Source organism: Nannospalax galili, unplaced genomic scaffold, assembly GCF_000622305.1.
Source record: "Nannospalax galili isolate Female #2095 unplaced genomic scaffold, S.galili_v1.0 scaffold999, whole genome shotgun sequence".
Classification (NCBI taxonomy): Eukaryota; Metazoa; Chordata; class Mammalia; order Rodentia; family Spalacidae; genus Nannospalax; species Nannospalax galili.
In genome coordinates, this window is record NW_008344824.1 from 191,658 (window position 1) to 200,787 (window position 9,130).

Here is a 9,130-nt window from a genome sequence, read left to right on the forward strand (position 1 = left end):
CAAAACACAGAGAGGGGGAGGGAGAGAAAAAGAGAAAAAGAAAGCTGCTTAAGGCCCTGGGTTCCATCCCCAGCATAGGAAAAAAGAAGGAAGGACCAAGATATCTAATACAAATCCCAGAGTCACTCTACAAAACAGGATAAATGTATACACCCTCCAATCACTACAGTACTGCAGAATGAACTGTACTAGAACATCCAAATTAGGAAGAGACAGAGAAAGGAAAAAAATTAAAAAGACATGTTCCCTTAGCAACCAACAGATAACAGTAAGCACATTTGCAAATTGTTTTAGGAGAAAATTAGTACAGATTGATTTAAAATATTAAGCTTAAAATTGCCACAGAAACAAGTTTACAGTGATCCAATGAAGTGACAACCTGGGACAAGTAGCATAGAACACTGAAAGACACAGAGAAGATGAGCAAGACACAGATAAAGGATCACATCCCACACCCAGCACCATTCAAGGTGTCATCAGTCCTAGAGACAATTAGAAATCACTATCAAAACCTTCCATGCTAGGTGTAGTGCACACCTTTCAATAATAACCTTAAATATCAATGGACTGAACTCCCCAGTCAAAAGACACAGGCTAAGCAAATGGATTAAGAAACAAAATCCACCTCTTTGCTGTCTGCAAGGAACCCATCTCACCTTCTAGGACAGGCATTACCTTAAGGTAAAAGGGTGGAAAAGAGCCAGGTGTGGTAGCGCATGCCTTTAATCCAGCACTCAGGAGGCAGAGGCAGGCAGAGCTCTGTGAGTTCAAGGCCAGCCTGGTCTACACAGTGAGTTCCAGGACAGCTGGGGCTACAGGGAGAACCTGTCTCAAAAAGACAAAAAGCAACAACAACAAAAAAAAGGATGGAAAAGAATATTCCAAGCAAATGGCACTAAGAAACAAGCAAGGGTTGCAATTCTAATATCTGACAAAATAGACTTCAAAGTAAAACTAATCAGAAGAGATAAGGAGGGTCACTTCATTCTGATCAAAGGAACAGTTAACCAAGAAGATATTACAGTCCTTTATATATATGCACCAAATTCTGGTGCACCCAAATTCATAAAAACAACACCATAGGACTTTAAGACACAGATTCATCCCACTCAGTAACAGTAGGGGACTTCAGTACCCCACCATCTCCATTAGGCAGGTCAACTGGACAAAGAATAAACAGAGATACATCTGAATTAAATGATACCATACATCAAATGGACCTAACAGACATCTTTCAATTATTCCACCCAAATACCAAAGAATACACTTTCTACTCAGCACCTCATGGAACTTTTTCAAAAATTGACAACATACAAACAAACCTCAATAAATGCAAAAATATTGAAATAATTCCATGCATTCTATTGGACCGCAAAGCAATAAGGCTCAAAATCAACACTGGATGAAGCTCTAGTCACTACACAAATTCATGGCAATTGACCAACACACTCCTAAACAATGAGTGGGTCAAAGTAAAAATTAAGAAAGAAATAAAAGAATTCCTGGAATTCAACAAAAAAGACAATACAACAACACAACCTCTGGGACACATTAAAAGCAGTCCTAAGAGGGAAATTTATAGCTGTAAGTGCCTACATTAAAAAATTGGAAAGAGCCCAAATAAATGACCTACCACTGCAACTCAAGGCACTGGAAAGGCAAGAACAAATGAAACCCAAGCCCAGCAGAAGGGAAGAAATAACAAAAATCAGAGCAGAAATTAATGAAATAGAAACAAAGAAAAGAATACAAACAATCAATGAATCTAAGAGCTGGTTCTTTGAAAAAATAAACAAGATAGATAGACCCTTAGCCCAGTTAACCAAAAGAAAGAAAGAGCAAAAACAAATTGATAAAATCAGAGATGAAAGGGGAAACATCACAACAATAAGGGAATACTTTAAAAACCTATTCACTACTAAATCTGAAAGTAAAAGAAATGGATGGAAAGCTGAAATCATGGGAACCTCCAAAGTTAAACAAAGAAGAGATCAACAGTTTAAAAAGACCCATAACATATAAGGAAACTGAAACAATAATACAAAGCCTCCTAACTAAAAAAAGCCCAGGTCTCCCAACTAAAAAAAAGCTCAGGCCCAGATGGATTCACAGCAGAATTCTATTAGACATTTAAAGAAGACCTCCAACTAATATTACTTAAATTATTCAAAACGATAGAAACAGAGGGAGAACTCCCAAATTCCTTCTATGAAGCCAGCATCACAGATAAAGACACAACCAAAAATGAAAACTATAGACACATATCCTTAATGAACATAGATGCAAACATGCTCAACAAAATACTTGTAAACTGCATACAGACACACATCAAAATGATCATTCACCATGATTAACGAGGCTTTATCCCAGAGATACAGGGATGGTTCAATATATGCAAGTCAATAAACATCATTAATCATATAAATGGACTCAAAGACAAAAACCACATTGTCATCTCAATAGATGCAGAAAAGGCTTTTGACAAAATCCGGCATGAATTTATGTTCAAAGTCCTAGAGGGAATTGGACTGGAGGGCACATACCTCAACATAATTAAAGCTATATACAACAAACCCACAGCCAACATTAAGGGTATATATAACAAACTCACAGCTAACATCAAAGAATTCCCACTAAAATTAATAATGAGACAAGGCTGTCCCCTATCCCCATTCCTTTTCAATACAGTGCTTGAAACACTTGCTAGAGCAGTAAGACAGGAGAAGGAAATTAAAGGAGTACTAATTGGAAAAGAAGAGACCAAACTATCACTTTTTTGCAGATGATATGATACTATACCTAAGACATCCCAAAAATTCCACCAGAAAACTCCTAGAACTGATCAACACCTTCAGTATAGCGGCAGGTTATAAAATCAATCTACAAAAATCAGTAGCCTTACTATATACCAATAATAAGCAATTGGAGAAAGAATACAGGGAAAGGCTCCCATTCACAATTGCTGCAAAAAAATTAAAACATCTTGGAATATATATGATGAAAGACACCAAAAATGTCTACAATGAAATTTTTAAATAAAGAGATTGAAGAAGACACCAGGAGATGGAAGGATCTCCCATGTTCATGGATTGGAAGAATCAATATTGTTAAAATGACCATCCTACCAAAAGCAATATATAGATTCAACACAATCCCAATAAAAATCCCTGTGACATACTTCACAGAATTAGAAAAATGCATCCTTAAATTCATATGGAAGCACAAAAGCCCCCTGGATAGTCAAAGCAACCCTAAGCACAAAGAGCAAAGCTGGAGGGACTATACCATACCTCAAAGTATACTACAGAGCCATGGTCATAAAAACAGCATGGTACTGGTACAAAAACAGACACATAGATCAATGGAACATCATTGAAGATCCAAACCTGAGTACACACAATTTCAGCCACCTGATATTTGACAAAGGTGCCAAGAACACACAATGGAGGAAAGACAGCATCTTCAACAAATGGTGCTGGCAAAACTGGATCTTCACCTGTAGAAGAATGAAATTAGATCCTTATCTTTCACCTTGCACAAAAGTCAACTCCAGATGGATCAAAGACCCCAATGTGGAACTAGAAACCCTGAAACTCTTAGAAGAAAATATTGGCAGTAGCTTACAGGATATAGGTGTAGGAAAGGATTTTCTAAATCAGACAGAAGTTGCTCAAGAATAAGGTCAGCAATCAATAAATGGGAACTTATTAAACCAAAAGGCTTCTGTACAGCAAAAGAAACAATCAAAAAAGTGAAGAGAAAACCCACAGAATGGGAAAAAATCTTCACCAGTGACACATCTCACACATATTTAACAGCCAGAACATATAAAGAACTCAAAAAAAAGAGAATCGAGAAACCAAATGACCCAATTAAAAGATGGGCTAACGATCTAAACAATGACCCAATTAAAAGATGGACTAAAGAGCTGAACAGAGAGTTCTCAAAAGAAGTAAAGATGGCTATGAAACATCTTAAAAGATGTTCAACATCATTAATAATAAGGGAAATGCAAATTAAAACCACTTTAAGATTCCATCTTACCCCAGTCAGACTGGCTAAGATCAAGAGAACAATTGATACCAAACTGTGAAGAGGATGTGGGGAAACATGAACGCTTATCCACAGTGTGGAGAACTCTTAAAAGACTAAAAATGAACCTACCATATGGCCCGATTATACCACTCCTTGGCATATACCCAAAGGACTCATCCTATTGTAGAGACACTTGCACAACCATGTTTGTTGCTGCTCTTTTCACAATAGCTAAGAGATGGAAACAACCTAAGTGCCCCTCAACAGAATGAGAGGATAATGAAAATGTGGTTCATATATATGATGGAGTTTTACTCAGCACTAAAGAAAGATGAAATCATGAAATTTGCAGGTAAATGGATGGATCTAGAAACTGTTATACTAAGTGAAGAAACACAGACTCAGAAAAACAAACGATGTATGTTTTCCCTCATATGTGGCTCCTAGCACCAAATCCTTTTTAAATTCCTGGTCCTTTTTATGGGCGGCTGCGCACTCTCTCTGGGCGCAGCCGTATGTTCACTCCCTGCGGGTCCGCAGACTTCCCGGCGGCTGCTTTGGGTCCGCTCCTGGGCTTGGCGGCTCGGGTCCCGCATCTCTGGGAGTGGTGGTAGCTGATGACTACCGCAGTTTCTCTTGCTGCTGAGCTTTCTCTGCTACTGGAGCGTTTGTCCAGTCGAAATCCCGTCCCTTAATACACCCATATGCCTTTCCTCAGGATAGTGGGGCTCCTGGCCACTGAACCCCACAGGGAAGAGGCACGAGGACGGCGAAGCTAGAGTATCGTAGGTCGGTAAGGGAAGGTGCTGCCCTCCGGAGGAGTTAGGTCGCCGGTACACAAGACTCAAAGGCTCAAGGCTTAGTTCTAGTCTGTACAGCTTTATTATCTGAGACTCAGTTCTCTGATATCTCTGATCTCCCTGAATTCCTTGGCCCGGTTTCCCTAGATTCTCCTGGCTATTGAGAGAAGACTAAGATTTTTATACCATGGGGGTTGTGTTAAAAGCCTTGGCTGCTAGATGCTTTTGCATGTGAAAAGTGGGCTTCTGCCTGACAGTTGTCTGCTAGGAATTTACAGGAAGGTATGATACCTTTTCAGAGTCAAAGGCCACATTAATGTTTAGGGCATTCATGGCGGACACCTCAAAAGGAGAGGCAGGAAAGATGCCGGGAAGCACTTTGTTATGCAAAGGAGCCCGCAGCACATCCCGAGCTACATGAGCTATCCGGCGTGAAGAAGCTTCGACTTTTGCATAACAAAGGTCCTTTTAATAAGATGATGCTATACAGCAGTCCCTTCTGCATGAAATAACTACCATCATCACGACTTCTGCTGAGCCTGATTGCTAAACACAGTCACAACTTGGTTTGTTGACAGTTGTGCTCATTCATTAAAGGAGTACCTAGCAGGGTCACTGGACCCTCACCTCATCCAGCCACCTTCCTCATCCAGCCACTCTTCCCAGCCAAGTAGTCCAGCCTTGGAAGACAAAAGAAAAATGAGGAAGAACCCAATAGAGGGATACTTTTGGAAGTCCTTGTCAAGAATCTCCAATGGACTCTTGTATGAACATTTGAAAATTGCCCTGTTCTGACTTTTTTCTAGTTCCCTGTCTAGAACTTGTAATGCTAATTACTCTTGCCTTTACTTCACCTTCACATCTCCTATTCATAATTCAAGGACTTTCTTCGCCCCTTACAGACAAGAGTTATGCAATGTGGGAGTCTTTTAGATAAACCCACTGAAGGTATACCCCAATTGCCTCACCCTGCATTCCTGTTCAGCACAGAAGAAGCCAGAGCAGTCTGCATCCCTATTCCCTACTGGCAATTTGGGTAACCCCCTTCAGAGGATGGCATGATAAGAATAGGAGGTAGGAATTGGCTAGGCAATTAGGGTAAAAAGACCCCAAAGAAATGTAGCCAGTTTCTTGGCTAAAAGTCAAAATGTCCTTGGGCCTGTTAGCAACATACTCTATTCCAAAGGCCAAATTGTCAAAGTATTTGGGAGCTTGTATCTAATCTTTAAAAGGTTTTAGGGTTACCTCTTCAGAGGGGGGAATGTTGGAGGGGAGGGGGTGGGCATGGATTTGATCAAAACACTTTATATGCATGTATGAAATTCTCAATAAAGTTTTTGTAAAAATTAGGAAAAAAAACTCTTTTAGGGGCTGGAGAGATGGTTCAATGGTTAAGAGCACTGGCTGCTCTTACAGAGGACCGAGGTTTGATTCCCAGCACCCACATGGCAGTTAACAACCACCAATAATTCCAGTTCCAAGGAAATCCAACACTCTCTTCTGACTTCCTCAGGCATTGCCTAACACAGGTACACTTACATACATGCAGGCAAAACACTCATACACATGAAATAAAATTAAATATTTTTCTTTTAAAAAAATGATTTTAGAACAGATATGATAACACGTACTTGAAATCCCAGCACTTGGGAACTAGGGCAGGAGGACCTGAAGTTCCAGGCAAGCCTGAACTACATACAGAGATGCTGTCTCAAACAAAAAAGTCTTTGTCTTCATGGGCTGCAATAACAGAATGTGGCAACTGAGTGGCTCAAACAACAAACATTCCTCACAATTCTAGACCCTGGAAGCCCAACATCAAGTTGTCCACAGATTTAGTACATGGGCAGGGTCAGTTTGCTAGCTTATAGACTACTGAGTCTGCCTGTGTGCTCATATAATCTTTCCTCCATTGGCACTCTTGGAAGGAGAGATCTCTCTCTTCATGCCCTTATAAGAGTACTGTTCTAGGGACTGGAGGGTTGGCTCAGTGGTTAAGAGTACTGGTTGCTCTTGCAGAGGACCCAGGTTGGATTCCCAACACCCACACTGTGGCTACATAACAGTCTGTAACTCCTGTTCCAGGGGAATCTGACACCCTCTTCTGACCTCCTTGGGTATTGCATGACATGGGTTCACTAACATACATGCAAGCAATACACTCATACACATAAAATAATAAATAAAATACATTTTTTAAAAAGAGTACTGTTCTGATCATTAAGGTCTTGCCATCACTGTCAACTTGATGGATTTAGGATCATGGTAGAGACACACTTCTGGGCATGTCTGTATAGGAGTATTTTTAGAAATGTTTAACTGAGCAGGGGAAGACCCACTCTGAATGTGAGTGGCACCATTCCATGGCCTGTGGTCCCAGACAGAACAAAACAGATTTTTTAAAATGAGCTGAGAGGCAGGGCTTGGTAGCACACACCTTTAATTCCAACACTCCAAAGGCAGAGGCAGGTGGATCTCTGCAAGTTCAAGGTCAGCCTGGCCTACACAATGAGTTCCAGGCTAGCCAGGGATACACAGTGAAATAAAACACTCAAACAAACAAACGAGCAGAGGTCCAGCGTTCACCTCTCTTTGCTTCCTGACTGCAGATGCAGTGTGATCAGCTGCCTCACCCTTCCATTGCCTTGCCTTACTGACCGTAATAGACTGGATCTTCACTGAGCCACAATAAACCCTTCCTTCCTTACATTGCTTTTGTCAGGTGTTTTGGCACATCAAGGATAATCAACACATTTCCTAAAAGCCCAACCTCAAGTAACCATCACACTGGAGACTAGAACTTCAACATATGAAGGGCAGGGAGGAACCGGACGCAGACTTGCAGACACAGCAGAATTAAATCTTAACTAGGATGTATTACTTTTATTTCCCTGACAATGTGGGGTGTTACATTTCTTGAGGATACAGATAGTGGTGTAAGTCAACATGATAGAGGGGGTTGAAAAGGGAGCTAGACAGGAGTGACTTCGGCTTGCGACCTAGTCCCCCTTCCAGTGTTCTTTCCGTCTCCCACTCCCTGAACTTTATGTGATTTCTTAAAATTTCAAAAGCAGGCTAGTAGGATGGCTTACCAGTTAAAGCCACTTGCCACCAAGCCTGATGGCCTGAGTTCAATTCCTGGGACCCACAACGTGTCCTCTGACCTCCACACATGCTCCATGGCGGGTGTGTGCACACATACATACATACATCATATATAAAATACATAAAGTGGTTTTAAAAAAATCCGAAAGCATGGCAAGAGAAATTAATGAAATTGTACTTTCTCTTCTTGTGAGAATATAGAAAGCTAGAATCACCTTTTAAAAAAAAAATCGTTGTTCAGGAATTAAATATGGATTGGTGCTGGGACCTCCATGTTTTTTTTTTTCTTTGACATCAACAGCCTTGAGACCTCTCAACCCTCTTACCCTGGACTCAGAACATATTCTCACAACTCAAGAAGCCAGTGGGGCAAATTTCCTTATTTCTGAAGTCTTTTTGCTTCAGCATCCATTCGGTTTCTACCTTCCAGTGAGCAAGCATAAAATACGGTGACCTGAATGCAGCTTATTTTCATAAGCGAAGCCTTTCGTCCCCTTTTCCTCTGCGTATCATATAGTTGATTGTGTTAGCGCCTGTGCGTTTCAAAGTACAATCAACTTCCCGGTGTTTGATCAACTAGGCTGCTTTTAGCTCGGTCTGGGGTTTGCACGTGACAGGAATTTGGATGTCCTGTATGTTGCAGAAGATCAATGAGGTTGACTCCGCTGTCTTTCCCCAGCTTTGCGGTGCTGCCGGGAATGGCAGCAGTTAAGCACTGAGAGATGCTAGCGCCGCGTGATGGAGGGAGCTAGAGCACCAATGCAGGCGGGCATGCGCAGCGCGGTAGGCGCTGGTTGCCGAGAGCTGTGACGCGCGGTGCGGCCGCGAGAGGGCGCGAGCTCGACTATGGCGGCGCCCGGGCGGGGAAGGAGAGCGACGGTCCACAGGGGCGATGGCGAAGCTGGGGCTCCGGAGCCCGCGGGGAAACCCGGGTCCTGCGTCCACCCGCAGGTGCAGGCCTCGGCGCGCTACTCTGCCCGGTGTTCCCGCCACGTCTGAACTAGCAGGGTGACCGCGGCGCCCGGCGACCAGGGCGAGCTCCGCCGCGCGCCCACCTCGCGGCCCCACGCCCGCTCCCACCAGAGGCCGGCGGAGAGGCGGCGGTTCGGGGCGCTGCGGCCCGGCACCCACGCTACGCTACGGCGTCCGAATGGCCCGAGGGGCTGCGGGGAACGCGGAGCAGGGGGACG